Source organism: Taeniopygia guttata, chromosome 5 (assembly GCF_048771995.1).
Source record: "Taeniopygia guttata chromosome 5, bTaeGut7.mat, whole genome shotgun sequence".
In the NCBI taxonomy this organism is placed as follows: domain Eukaryota; kingdom Metazoa; phylum Chordata; class Aves; order Passeriformes; family Estrildidae; genus Taeniopygia; species Taeniopygia guttata.
The window spans coordinates 27,523,033-27,538,441 of NC_133030.1; positions in this window are offsets into that span (position 1 = coordinate 27,523,033).

Consider the following 15,409-nt stretch of genomic DNA (forward strand, 5'->3'; position numbering starts at 1 on the left):
TTGCAACAGAAGGATTCTTGTACCTCTGAACAGACATAAACAGCCATCTTTATCCAGAGCCAGAGTAGAACTCGGCAAGAAAAGATTATTGATACAATAATATTTTTAAAGCTTCACTTTCATACAGCTTCTATGCAGAGATGCACAAATGCAGAGGCAAGGAGACATCTAAAATTAAGGAGGAACTCAGAAATTAAGTCTTTTTTACATTAATTTTGAATGCTGACAGACTTTCAGTGGATCTGAAAAATGCAGTGATGCCCTTGCTGTTTAGAAGAACTACAAAAAATGAAGTGCTTATTTCCTGAGTACATTTATGATGTAGAGGCCCAGAGATGAGAGCTGTGCTAGAAAATCAAAAGACAAAACAGACCAAAGAAAGGCAGAGGGACCCACTTGCCAGATCCCTAGGCATCTCTCTGGGACATTTAAAGAACTTTTTAAAGTACTTTTAAATAAGGCAACCTAGCAGCATTAATTTGTCAGAAATTATAGAGGTAGAGAATTATTTGGAACCTGCAAACTAAACAAAACTACTTAATGACTTTTCTGACAAAGTGCCCCACCACAGTCAGAACTGAGAGACTGCTTAGTCCATAGAAATTGCCTGGTTTGTAAAAACACAAACAAACACAAAACCTCCTTGCAGTCTGCATGAAGATTGCAGAGATAAGGCTCTCTCAGAGTACAACAGGAAGCTCTGAGCTGGCAACAGACCTTCTCCTATAAGGAATCTTGGAAGAGCTTTAAAGACGCAGAGTGTTGGGACACAGGAGGGGAAATGAGTAACAAACAGGAACCCTGCACAAAAACAACTGCCTTCTGTGGGCTGTGACGCTGGTTTTTCTCATGCAGCATGGGGAGGCAAGGATGCTTCATTCTTAAACTTTCACCTCTGAAACAGCAGGCTAAGCATCAGTGTTACGTAGCAAACCATTGCATTTTATAGCAGTTCTCCTTACTTGTCCCCTTTCTTTTCCACAAACCAATTATTATCTGTGAATTGATCTTGCTGAGAAAGAGATGATGGTTTTCCTACTAGATGTGCATGTTTGTGGGGACTGTGTTTTCTTTGGGGTAAGCACAGACCTTGCCCGGTGACACTGGCAGGAAAGTGGTAGGCATAAGTGCTTATGTCCCATTAGGGCAGAGATCCCAAGACACATGTATTAAATGTGCAGTCCAGCATTATGATGTAAGTTGTGATATTGTCTCTATAAATGGAATATGATTGGTTGCAATGAAGAAAATATACCAGCTTACCTGGTGAGGGTAGTAAATTGTATGGATGAGTAGAGATGGGGAGAAAACCTGGGTACACCATGCAGACAGTACTGTATTAGATTACACCATGTAATCAGCTCTGTTAGCCACAGGTTTCTCATTTAATAATGGAATGCCTTGATTAAAAATGGGAGCTTCTGTTGGAATGAGGTGTAGCAAAGGACTAGGGTTGCACACTTGGAGTATTGGTCTGCACTGCTCTCTGTAGACAGTGTTGTTTCAATTGCAAAGCATGTCCCTCCTTGTGAGCCAGCTGCCCAGCACTGGGTAAGCTGCTGTAGCAGCATCTCACTGCTATGAGTGATATGACCTGGATTTTCAGCTGGAGGACACAAGTCCAAAATGGTCCAAAACATGAGTCTGTGTCTTTTGCTAGGAATAAAGGGAAAATATTTTTTAGGCTGTCACCTTGATTACACAGCTAGTTACTTCTGAGAAGGGGAGGGAATATAGCAAACGGTGGGTAAGATACATATATAGAACAAAGAATGGGCAGCTTCATTTGCCTTGTATTCTTCCATGAAGAATTGCTACAGGCATTTCTCATGCCTTTAGCAGAGAGGATAAATTACACCATTCTGCACAGCCACCAATTTCTGATTTAAAGGTTTGGCAATCAGACTTATGACTCCAGCTCCCCACCCTGTTCCTGTGCCAGAAGTTGCCATCCCCACCATGATATGTGCCTGCTTCTGCACTGGGAAACATCATGTCTTAGCTCAACCCACCCACCAGTAGCCTCAGGACCCAGAGAGGAGTTGTGGCACTGTATTAAGCACAGGGCTGCAGTAGAGGAACCGGAGAGTGAGAACAGCTAAATCCTCTCTGGGCTGTACCTCTGTGCTATGCACCAGGACTGATGACAAAATCTTTGCTTATTTCTGAAGCTGAAGCTTTAGGAGAGGAAAGTCCAGCTGTAGCTAATCTTTCCTGGCTTTCTAATGGCAACAGTAGTGATTAACCTTGAAAGAATGTCTAAAAATAAAGAGGAGTAATGAGCTTACATGGTGAAGTTTAGCACTGTGCATACTTCTGGCTGAAAATTGGACAAGACCTACAGGTGTCATTGTCTGTTTCATTCCATATCCATTTAAGCAGCTTGATATAAAGGCTCTGAGGAATGAAGCTGCAGAGCAGAGGCACCAGACATTGCATAGGAAAACACCTATTCTCATAGATTCAATCTATGAGAACTCCATGATTTTCCCAAGCTAACACTTTTTAGAACTGTTTACCCAGACTGCCTGCCTCTTACCAATGAAAGAAAACAAAAATTTCACCTTACAGTTTTTCTCATGGTTAGTATAAATCATCATCATTCCCTGACTGCACTAAGGGACAATATTTTACACCAGTTTGTCACTTGGGTTTCCAGAGTGTCTGATGTGGGGTCATGAATTGTCATCTTCTTAGTACTGATGAGTATTTTTTAGCCACAGCAGCATTTCCAAGTTAACTAAGTGACTAAAGACTGAATGAATGGAAGCAGTTTGGGTCAAATGGATTATTCATTGCTATCTCAGAGGAGATCCTGTCATTTTTGGACCTCAGAGGAGCAGAATCTGGGGCATTTGTACGTACTGCTCGGCAAACTGTCAGCACAGCGCACTAAAAAATTTGTAAGAGTTGCCCTTACGTGAACTATTAGGAGGCCAAGTGATTAATAGGTTGATCTGTTGAAACTGTTTACTTCCTAAAAGCATGACTGGGTGGACTTGCTGCTTACGATACAAGAAGCTCTTATTAACATTCAAATAGCTGGTTTTCGTTAAAGACATCTGTGGCCTAGAACTGTGAAAGCCTGTTTGGTTTTGTATTTGTGTCATAAATAAACGAAACACTGCGTTTTTATACCCAGCACATGTTTCCTGTAAGGGGTTTTCTTTCAAAGCAGTCAAAGCAAAATACATTGCCTGGTGGCAAAGGCAGCTGATGGGGTACCACTTTGCAGCTCATGGACTTTCATCTCTGGTAAGGACAATGTGACCTGGGGAGATTTTGAGTTCCTTCATGTAATGTTCCTTTTCCATGCCAAGATGGTACTCTGCTTTTATGCAACATGTGGACCCCAGGCACTTGGGAACTTGCTTTTTGGCAGCCATATTTCTAATCTACAAATACTGCAGAAGAATTTCTCCCTCCCCACCCACAAGGCCACATATGTGCTTTGTGCTTGTACCGCCTTCTCCAGCTGTTGGGGAAAGCAAACTGAAACTGTAATTACGTCTAAAAGAACTGATTTTTTGAAACTGTCAGCAGCCTAGGAAAGATTATGAGATAACAAAAGACACAGGATAACACAGTGGTTAAGGACCTATTCACCCTAGGCAAGCTGATTTTGGCAAACTGATGAGTCGCCTAGGCTTAGATCTAGAAAAGGGCTTGGGTCTGGGAAAGGACTTCAGCCCTCAAGGGTGAATCATGTGTTGCAGAAATCCCACTCACGTAATGTTGTAGCCATGCCACTGATGTTCTGAGGGCACTGTGCATTCTGATGTATTTGTAAAATATGCAGTTGTCATACAAAGAGCACAGACTGCTCAATTATCACAGCCTGAACCCATCCACCCCTCTTTCTATCCAGGAACACTAAACACTCAATTGCTGTCCATGTTGCCTGCTCTCTAGTCCTTAGTGGTTCCTTCCACAGGAACAGCTGGAGGAGTTTTTCTCTCTCTCCTGGACCTTCATGTCTCAGGCAAATGCTCCACCTCTTGGAGCATTTGGAGAGGAAGGGCACTCTTAAATTGTCAGGCTGAAGCTGTTTCTCTTGTGGGACTAGGCAGGGACTGTGATGAATAGCAGCATCACAAGTAATTTAGGTTCTCCTTCTTCAGAGGAATCGGGCTTGGAAGAGTTTGGCTGCTGAATCCCCCTTCTTCCAGGAATCTTCAATCTTACCTGGAATTATATGTGATAAAGCAAGAAACAACCCAGAAAAAGAAATAAAGCAGAAATAAACCCAGAACCAGGCCTAAGGACTTTACACTGTGATCACAGGAGCTGGGAGATCCTCACAGAGACCTTTGGATAGGACAGCTGCCTCCTGCTCAGGCTGAAGGAGTGAAACGCCCTCCTTGTGCCCACAGAGGAATTGTCACAGCCTGGTTCTGCATGGGGGGAAGTAGGAGAGCTTTGGGGGATTATCTGTGGCTGTGAAAGGAATGGCATTTTACAAGAAATTGTCACCCTCCCCTGTGTTCAGGGAATCTGTTGTTTAGGATAGGAGGTTGGGACCCTCCAGGCTCTGTTATACCATGGCCTCTATCTACACACTTCAAACATATACAAACAGACGAATGTTGATCCATCGCTTGGGTCAAAAGGGGAAGAGCAGTAATAGACAGAACAAATTTCTTGCAACACTGGGCAGAACATGGATGGGAAGCTGTTCTCCTGGTATGGGAAGATATTTTTACGGAAATAGATGAGACTGCCTTGAAATTTCAATTACCAGAAAACTGGTACTTGAACTGGTAAATTACCAGGAAGCTGGTTTCTTCAGCAGATGGGATGTCTCACTTCATATTCACTTTTGTTACGTCTGTATTCAGATCCCACTTAGTCTTATTTTTTGTGAATCATGTTTGTAAACTGTATGGTTCAGCTATTCAGACATTGGACAAGGTCCTGCCTGTATCCTGGAAGCCTGGAAACTATTAAAACAATCCAAAATGTCCAAAAAGAAATTATTTTATAACCTGAAAATCTTACTGATGTCTTCCAGGTTCATCTACCATAATTCCTGCTTCCTTGTGGGCAGTTTTAGATCGTGTACTAAAATGTTTCAGATAACCAGCACAGACTGGAGGTACCATGTGTGGTAGCCAAAAGGTGCTGCAGCATGTTTTCATTATTGTTATTCTGAGTTAGGAGATGTCTGTGCAGCTCACTCCAAACACATGTGGGCTGTCTCCTTCCATGCTTTCAGCGGACTGAAAACTGTAAATGTGATGAACATGACATTAGGGCTTCCAGGGAGGAGGAGAACCTCAGTTCAGGTTTGTCAATTCTATTCCAGTCATGAGCCAGATTCCTGCTCTTAACAACCACATCAGGGAGTGAATATAGTCTGTGGCTGCTTACAAAGGACCACCTCATGATGCTCTCATCTGACATCCTCCCCATGGATCAACTCTGGCCCATGGGAAGCATGGTGATGAAGCACTCACTCCACAAACTAAGGAGCCACTGTTTAAATTGCAAGGACCTGATTATTTTCTTACTCACAGCAGATGGAGGAGAAAACACAGCAGTCAAGGACTCGGTGTAAATGGAGCTGGCAGTGCTTTCCTGAGACAGCAGACAGCTTGAAACAATGGCTCTGAGAAGTGCGTCCTGCCTTCATTCATCGCACTAGGAGACTTGCCACCGAGTCCCATGGAAACAATGTGAACAGCCATATTCAGGGTTTCACTGCTGATTATTTTAGCAGACAGGATGGGGACAGGGTAGGAATGAAACCCATATGGGAAGTGGGAGTTGCATGGTAGGAAGTAGGGAGACAACACAGAAAAAATCAGGGAAGGGGGAAAGAAACAAAGACAGGAGGGGGTGAAAGAATAAACCCTCAAGGGCAGACATGGTGGTGATAATAAGGTGCTTGCTCTTTATCTCCAATTGACACTGGATCCAGTTTGGCAGGAACGGAGCCAACAGGATGAAGATAACTGGGTCATTTCTTCCTCAGTGAATGTTTCACTTGTCTGCTGTGTCCATATACTATGGGGAGAATTGTTCTCTGGCTAGAGAACACAAATCACCCTTTTGGCATATCCCAGCCCATGAGCTGTGAGAAAACATCTTTCAGCCAGACTCAGATTTGGCACTTAGCATTGGCCAAGGTGGGAGGAACCACCTTCTGGAGGTGTCTGTCCTCCTTCACCCTTCTGCAGGGAGACAGAGCTGTTCTCAGGGGAGATGAATCCGACCCCAAGGATGGATAGAAAGGAGTGTGTTTACTGGATGTGCCTGTGCTGCTCAGTGGTGTGTCAGTCCCTGCTCTGATAAACTGAATGCTGAGCCACCTTACTCCCAGGAATCAGATGCTGAGGACAGGTAAGAGGTCTGCGCTCTTTCTTCCAAGAGGCAGCAAAGTACAGCTCTGGAGACATATGGTACATCTGTGCTATTAAGTTAAATGAACTTGGGATTTTTTTCAGCACTGAGGCCAGGTAGCATTGAACCACTCATGTCCATATTGTGCTAATTCCTGTGCCATGCCTGGAGCTGCTTCACAGGACAAAACTGTGCAATAGACACTTCTATTTGACAGAGCAGACAATATAGCAGCACCTGGCAACATTAATTTTACTAGGATAGAGGAACCTAGATCCTATATTACCCCATCCACATCGCTGTTTTACAGGTGTCTCATAATATTGCCCTGCCCTACCATTCCCAAAGCACCTCTGGCTGCACCTCCAGTCAGTAGTCCCAGCTACTGAGTCTGGAGCAAAGCAAAGAGGGTGTTAACCCTCCCCTCTCAGCTACTGAGTAGAGCAAAGCAATGAGGGTTGCTCTTGTGTGACCACTCAGGAGCCACACTGGCAGTCACACTTGCACCACATGAACTGGGACAAAGGCCCCTTCATGGCTACACACCACCCCCCATCCCAGTCAGACCAGGTTTCTTTACCAGCTCAGCCCTAGGTTTCCCCCATAGCAGACCTTCAGATGTCAGGATCCTTAAAATAATTTAATCATGGTGGAACAACAAAATAACAACTTGAGCTGTGTGCCTCCAAGGAGGGACCCCAAAAAAGGGAAACTCTTGGCTTTTATACCCTAACAGTCTAAGCGTGCCAAAGCCTGGCATCATTGGCTCCTGCTGCCTTTGAGTGTCCAGTCATTTGCCCTTCAGCTGCACACTGAGCTCACAATACCAAAAGTATTCCTCAACAAGTGGAAACATCTTGGCACAATCCAAAGGGATTCAGCAGTGTTTCTTCACAGAGCCCACACCTGTGTCTCATAAGCTTTGAAAGCAGAAGAGATTGCTCAGTTCTGCAGGGTGAGTGACTCAAGTTGTTCCTGTCAAGAGAAAGAAAGGAGAATGTCAGGTTTAAATCAGAAGTTGTTGGGATTGACATCTGCTTGATACCACACAATGAGGAAGCAACCTTAGCACTATAAGCAGGATGTTTACTACAGGGATTCTGAGAAACTATCAGAAAGCATTGTGATAAGTGGATCTGATACATTTTCAGCCCTCGAGGGCCTTTTCCTAATTTGCCATGTGATTTATCAACCTGTTATTGTCCTCTAGTGCTTTCCACATATTGATGGCACTGACCTTGAAAAGCCCATGGCCTAATACGTAAATGATATTATTGTGTGTGGAAGGACAGCAGCATTCTAGGTCAGAGACTGGGGGTGGACGTGTGAATGTGGAGACTGGACAAGCTGGAAACTATTTCCAAGTGCCAGTTTGTGCAGGCCAAGGTCTCAGAAGGACTCACAATATCTGCATCCTGGCACTGCTGTCGCTGCAAGCTAAGAGGTGACTGAATTGTCTCCTCTTCTGAGCCATGCACAGCTGAGCTGCTGAGGAATCCCACAGCATAATGCAAGCTCTATCTAGTTAAGTCACACTGGGGTCTTGCAAAACATGGTGCTTTACAGAGAGGAACGTGGAAAGTGTAAGGCTGTAGAGTAGACCAATAGCAGAAGGAAACGGCAATCCCTCAAGCCCTATTTTTGCCATTTCAGGTGGGGTTCTCCAAACTGGGAGATTTGAGAGAGGTTCTCATTCTACCAGAGGCATTGTCCTGGGATCATGCCCCTCCTTATGGAGACAGTCCTTGGTTTCTTATAACTACTGCAATAAACACTGACCCAAGAGGTCACTTCCCCTCCCGCTCACAGCCAAGGCAGCTCAGGATATTTCTTTATACATGAGAATATGACTTGAAAGTGTATAATGTGCCAATCAGGCTGCAGCTTCTAGGTGAAATGCAAGCACGGGTCAGGTCAGCAGGCAGTTTTCCATGTGTTTCCAACAGGACGTCCAGTCTACACATCCTTCAAATTATGGCTAAATATAGACTGGGTTCATGAAATTCAAAAGCTGCTAGGTAGAGAAGAATACACCCTGGACTTCCCAACTAAAAAGTCCCCTTCAGATCTGAGCAACTTATAGATAATTTATGTTGACTAAGCATGAGGAATGTTGAAGATGAGATGCCTAACAGGTCAGGAATTAAAATAAGACCCAGCTCTGCTCTTTGCTCTAAACAAACTGCAAAGTAAACCCTGTCCCAATCCCAGTTTCAGACAAGTCCTGTTCCACCTGCACAAACCTACTTTGTCATTCAGAGGGGCTCCCTGACTGCATTTCTGAGCTGTTTTCAACTATAGTAGAAGAAGCAGGGAAGAAGATCTGTTTTTGAAGGTTTGCTGAAAGAGCAAACACTAATGAGAGTCAAGGGGGGTGGTAAATGAATGTTAGAGTGTAGTCTGACCTGGAAACCAGTCTTGCACAGGAAGATGCATTCTCCCTTGCAGAAAACAGCAGTAGCTCCAGCAGCATGTTTTTTGCAGCCCACTAAACAACCAATGAGAAGGGGATGGGTGAAACTTCCCTGTGTGAAGGTGTCAGGGTCTAGCCCATTTGGGAGAGCATAAACTAGGGACATCAACCAGGTTGTTAACAGCCACTGGTCTCCCCTTGACCAGAGACATCCGAGATGCAGCTGTTTGTTTCTGCTTGGGAAGCAGGTAGGATACTGTAACATCTGAGGAGGTCACTGGGGTTGAGGTGGGAAATGTCTGTGTAGTCTCAGAGTTGTGACTGCTAGCGGGTACGTGGCTGTTACCACACGGTGCAGGGCAAGCCAGGATCCTGCCACAGTCCCGGTGCAATGCGGGAGGGCCCCTGTGAGCTAACACAGCCTCTCCCCCAGCCCGTGGCTCTTGGGGGCACCTTCCATCTCCTCAGCCGCACCAAGGCCGCAGCTCGGGGCGGGCAGTGCGGGCAGGGGACTGAAGGACACTCGGGTGCCAGCCTACAGGCGCGGGGCACCGTGCCGGGGCCAAGGCTCCGCTGTGCGGCCGCGGGGCTGCTGCCCCGGGCCCCTGCGGCACAGGCGAGGCCGCTGGCAGCGCTCCTCCCGGGGGCTATCGTGTTTCCAGCAGGCCGGGCGGGCCGGGGAAGCCGCGGCCGCTAGGGGGTACCGCGGGCCGGGCCGGGCTCGGGGCGGCGGGCACGGCCCGGGCCGGGTGCGGGCTCAGGTGCGGGCGCCTCCCGCAGCTGCGCCGCGCCGGGCCCGCGGCTGGGCCGCACCAGGTGTCCCGGGCTGCGGAAGGACGGGACCGAGCGCGGCGGAGCGGTGCCATCAGCCCCCGTTTCCTCAGGAAACGGCTGGGACCCGTGAGCAGCCCGCAGCCAAAACCCGCTTCGGATTTAAACCTTGCCCTAGGAAACGGAGCCCGGGATTCCCTGGCACCTCCGCAGGGAGCTGGGAACTCACGTAGGCAGCCGCTGGCGGACAGGCCACGGCCCCGGGCTGGGCTCTGCGACCCCCTGTGCTCTCTGCAGAAGCTCGGTTTGCCTGGAAGTTCCCAGCATCTGGAGGGGAAATGGCCCTGTTTGTTCCCTCCTGAACTCTCGGGGCACTCCTGGCTGACTCTTGGAGAGCAGAGAAAAGAATCGTCCCAAAATGAAAATGCAGGGGACGTCACCAGAAACCAATGTAGTCAGGCTTGCAAAACGTTAAGTGCTGAAATGCTCTTCTGGCAAAGTGATCAAAGCTGATAAATCGGGAAGTTTTCAGTTTGGCAGACGCAGCTTTGCTGAAGCCACATGTAGCATGATAATGCAGATCTGCTCTGTAGACAGCACTCGTCCCATACAGCATCCAGATGTACTCATTTTGTGGGGGCTAGCTTAGGGTAAGTGAGCCTGAACCCAAACAGAACTTCCAAACATACCTTTCCCCAAGGTTTACTGACAGGACATGATCCCTGAGTTTCTTTTACATTGGGATTAATTAATCCCATCTCTGTCAGGAGGACACAAGCTTCTAGAAATCAATCTGCAGTGGCGATTCCCAAAGAGGAGTGTCTATTTTTACACTGGTGATGTGGAGATGGTGATCCTGCTTTTTCTGGCAACCCTGGAGAAATTCCTCTCAGCAGCATTGTCCACCTGCGTGCGATAACAATAGCTGGTGACTCAGGATGATGGGGTATGCGACACTTCCATCTCTCTCACAGTTGAGTCACTGGCCGGGATGGGATGGGCCCAGCTGGGAAAGCAGTGTGCAGGATGTGTCCCAAGTGTGCAGCCAAAGCAGACAGGTCCTTTTCATAAGCCTGCTGTAGGTAAATAAGGATAGTTGATGTAAGCCAGAGTGAGTGCACGGCCTCAAAAGGGCTGTGTTTCCTCTCTCTGTCCCTTGTACCCAACCCTGGCTGTGAGGAAGCGCAGCAGCATCTTCTGGCTCCTGGGGGAGAAGGAGGAGCAGGGAGTGTCAGCCAAGGCGTGAAGCACAGCTGCAAGACACCGTAGCACCCTGTCCTCTTCCAGCTCTGCGCTTCACCCCGTGGAGGGCAGAGGCACAGCACCTGCTGCATGGGCAGTGGATGGATAAACACTCAGGAAATCGTGTTTACCAACACATTGCTCAGCCCACAGCTCTCCACCTGCTCCAGGAATAGTTGTAGTGACATAAGAGCATCGGAGTGTTTGCAATTCATACTTAACTGATACTCGTTTTTCAGGAAAAGTCCTAGAGTAAGTTTTTGTTTGTTCACTTCCTTCACACTCTTCCCTGTTCAGTCTTCATTTTGGGCCAGGATTAAGGGTGTATACTTTTCCTAATACTTGTTATTTTGCATTTGGAGTTCTTTTATTATTTTTTTAACTTCAAAATTTTGGCATTTCTAATATGTTATGAGGGTACTTTCTGTGGATCTTTCATACATTTTCTCTTTGGTCCTTTATTGTATAACTTCACTTTAATGTTGCTATTTCATCTGGAAATTATACAATGGAAAAAAAATGCACTTCAGCGTAATGTTATGCAAGTGTAACAATTAATTCAAACATTTCTTCCATGAAGGAAAACAGCAATTCTGTACATGCAGAAATTGAAGGCTCAAGTCTGCTTTTACTTAGTCTAACATCAGTCAGGAATGACACCAACAATTTTCATCTGGGTGGAGTTAGCAGTGGAGAACTAGTCCTGGATTTTTACATGTGTAGATGTGCAATTTTCAAAGTATTGATCCTTCAAAATATGTCTTCAGGTAACCCTGGCTCTAGAATAGCACTCATAAAATCAGCAGGGAGGGGGGGCAATAAAGATCTGGGAGAGAGAGGGCTATGGATGAACCCCCCAGGTACTAAAGCCCCATGGCAAGATGAGCACCTCAGAGTAGTTGCACACTGGAGCAACCCCAGCAGCACCACCACACGATGCAGACCTGCCAGCAACGGCGGTGGGCTGGCTTAACCAGCAGTAGCAGGCGAGCTGGAGCAATGTGGAGCTCAGCATGAGCTAAGCTCTCATGGGCTTTTCCAGCTTTTGAGCCAACTTTTTAAGCCCATGCCAAGCTCCAGTTGTTGCAGCTTGCTTGCTCTGGTTACCACACTCCTCCAAGTCAGCGAAGCAGAGATGTTGGCCTCACAGCTGCAGTGGTGTTGCAGCCCCTGTGCAGAGCCTCGTGCAAGATGCAACAGCCCCCAGCCCACACTGCACTACACTGACATGAGCCTGGCAGGGTTTTGATCAGGTAAAGCTACTCTGACTCTTATGTTAGTTCTTGTGCTCTGCGTCTTGGGCTTCAAATTTTGGGACTTCTGTCTTGCTCATTCAGCCTCTTGGGAAAGGCCCAGCAACAGCTGAGCTGAGGGCAGCATGAGCTGAGCCTACACAGAGCCCCTCTCTCCCACTCTTTGCAGGGAGTAAAAGCCTCAATTATTAGATGCAGGAAATGAGGGGCAACCTCTTAAGGTTCTTCGAGAAATAACACGATTTTTCTGCCTTTTTTTTTTTTTTTTTTTTTTGCCCTTTCTATATATGATTATTCCTTTAATCAATTGGTTCCCATTCTGGTTTCATTTGCATTTTAGGCTGCATTTTGAGATTGACTTTTATTTTATTTGGATCTGACACAAATATCTGGTTCCAAGAGCCTCTGAGGTTAACAACATGAAGCAGCTCTCATTTTATCTGAATGGTTTGGGCTGAGCTGAAATGTAAACTTTGGATAGGACAGTTTACTTCCCAGATGTTTCTCTCCATGCTTTTTTAGATTGTCCCACTTCCCAAAAGTAACTGGGGGATGGTCTCAATGTGGCAATGTGGCTAGGAATTTTGATGTAATCCCTTGTATATGTAAAAGGCAGGAGGTGCCCCTCCAGCATTCTTTATCAATTAAAACCAAGACTCTGTGCAATACCTATCCTAATTGCTCATAACTAGCATAGCACAAGCAAGGATTAGTTCTTTGCTTATAGGATCAAGGTGCTTATGTTATTTTTTGTGGCTGTACTTCTCAGGGTAATCCAAAAAAAAAAAAAAAAAGCCTTTTTTCTGTTTCTCACAGAATTCTCCTTGGAGTTAAAAGTGACATATATTGGGTTGTTCTCCTGGCAGGGCTATGCTTTAGCAATGTGAGACCACAATTAACAATTGAGGTAAGCTTTAAAATGTCTTTGCTAAAATAAATTTCTTGTTTCTTTCCCCATGCCCAGGCTCCAGTTTTGGACAGTTTTGCAGGTTCTTGTGCCCAGGGCCAGCTTAGCCCCTCATTCTCTTCCCAGGAGGAAATTGCATCCTAGGTCTTTGCAAGTGGAGAGGGATTCACAGCTATTCCACAATTATGAACAGAAGAGAAGGTGGATTTAGGGGCAGAAGTTACCCTGGAAATTTTGAACAGCAGGTAAGCTTGGTGCCTTTCCTTTGCCAAGCTGCAGTTTGTAAGGTGTCCAGGAATAACTGAGCAGGAGTCTAGGCAGGATTAAAAAAGTTCAGGTGTCACAAGCAGAATAAAGGTCACAAATCCAGAGCAAAGGTTGGGGTGGTAGTGCATCTTTGAAACCCCAGCATAATATCAGCTGATTTCATGATTATGAGTACAAAGGTCACCGGGAAATGTGCCACTTTCTGGAGGACACCACAGTTCCTGCCCTTTCACATGGGCAGTCATACCTGAGGCTAAAATATACCAGTATACAGAGGTACAATCTCTACTGGCTAAACCTCCTTACAGGAAATGTGTTTTTCCTTCAAATGCTTAGGCCATTTTTTCCTTCCTTTTTTTTACAGGAAAGGTGTTAAAGTGCAGTTGTTCTATGCAAAGTGCTTTTTGCATAAATAGGACTTGTCCAGTCTGATCCTTGTGTGCATGCAGAGTCAGATCTGCTGATTTCAGTAGCCAAAAAGAGACAAACTGCTTTTTTACTCCTCTGGTCTTACCACAAATAACCAAGTGAAGCTTGGGTTTTCTTTTTTTTTTTTTTTTCCCTGGACATTGTAACCAGATTCAAGCATGGCATGAACTTTGAACAGATGGCATCTAGCATGAGAACAGGTCAGTCTCTGATTCCCTCAAGCCAACTTGTTAAATTTCTTTAGGTGTGGTATGGTAAGGAGTTGGACTTCTTTTGTTGGACTCCTTTCATTGGACTCTGGCTCTGCTGCTGAGCCCAGTGAACACAGTGATGTTGCTTGGCAAACTGAGGGCAAGCACCCTTCAAATCATCAGCTACTTGGACTGGGGAGACCATTATTCAAAACCGGGGAGCAGGAAGAGAAGATGAAAAGAGATGTTTGCGTTGCTGGCCCCAAGCCAAAACACAGGTGCCAAATTTAGGAGCACGGTCTCTTGTGCCTGTCCCAGGGGGCTCAGCAGAGGGGCGTGTACATACAGCGTGGGACCCAGGGGCGCTCCCCTGAAGATGGACTTGTTTGTGTTTGTCACCTCCGTGTCAGGATGAGCCGGAGGCACGCTCCGCTCCCCTCCCCCTCCGCTTGTATCCTGTTTTCCCCGTGAAGGAAATCTGGGCAAGCAGGGCGGAAGAGCGCTGGGGGGTCCCGGCCGCGGCAGGACTCGGCAGCAGAGGGGGTTTGCTGCTGCTGCACACCTGCCCCACAAGGCAGGTGCGGCCCCGGGGGCTGTGTGCTGCCCATGGTCCTGGGACACCTCGGAGCAGGAGCCCCAGGCACAGAACACACACCCTTAGGCAGCTTCATCCCCAGGGAAGCAATGTTTGGGGACACTGGTGAGGACTGTGGGAAGTGATATGGGCAGGAGAAGACCAAAGAGCAGGCACTGCCCCAGCCAGGTGAACTTTCCTCGACCCAGTTACCTTGCCTTCCAACCAGCACTTCTCAACACTGTGTGGCTATAAAGTGATAAATGCTGGTGCAGTGAGGTCACCAGCTCCCTGACTGGCAACAAGAATTTGCAGAAATGAACATTGTTGTGATTGTGCGGGGAAAAGATAACAGATTAACCATCTGAGTGCTACTCAGACCTGGGACAGGTGCCAGAACATGTTGGCTAGGCGTTGATAGCAAACATTGACTTCCAACATAGAGCAGTGCAAGGAGGACCCATCCAAGAGGGAAAGGAAGACAGGACAGGTGAGAATCTATTTCAGACACCATGCCGCACAGGCACCAAAGGACTTGGAAAGATACAAAGCAGAGGAAGATGATGAAACAAGGGGGAAAGGTGAAATGGTGGCTGGGGCCTTTCGTAAACTTGTTCTTGAAGAAGTCTGTCTGTTGACCCCTGAAGTTTGGCAGGGTCTCGTGCTGCTGTTGGGAGTCATGGCAGATGGAGGGGTGCAGTCCTTTCACCCTTAATCGCTTGATGTGCCAAGGAGGGCCACCTGAGGGGGGAGTGGATTAATACATCCAGCCTGATGAAGATCTCAACAAGGTCCTTTCAGAAGTTACAGGAAAACTCATATTGAGGGATATTAATAGAAACATACAGCTCACTACCTTTTCAGATTTGATTTTATTTTTAATTTATCAGTTCATGCACACAGCTGAAATCCTCAGCTGCTGTGAACATGTGAGCAATGAGCCGCAGCCAAACCACAAGAGGTGGATCCACTGTGTATAAGTTGGCTAAATAAGTTCATGGCAGCGAGACACCAGTTCCA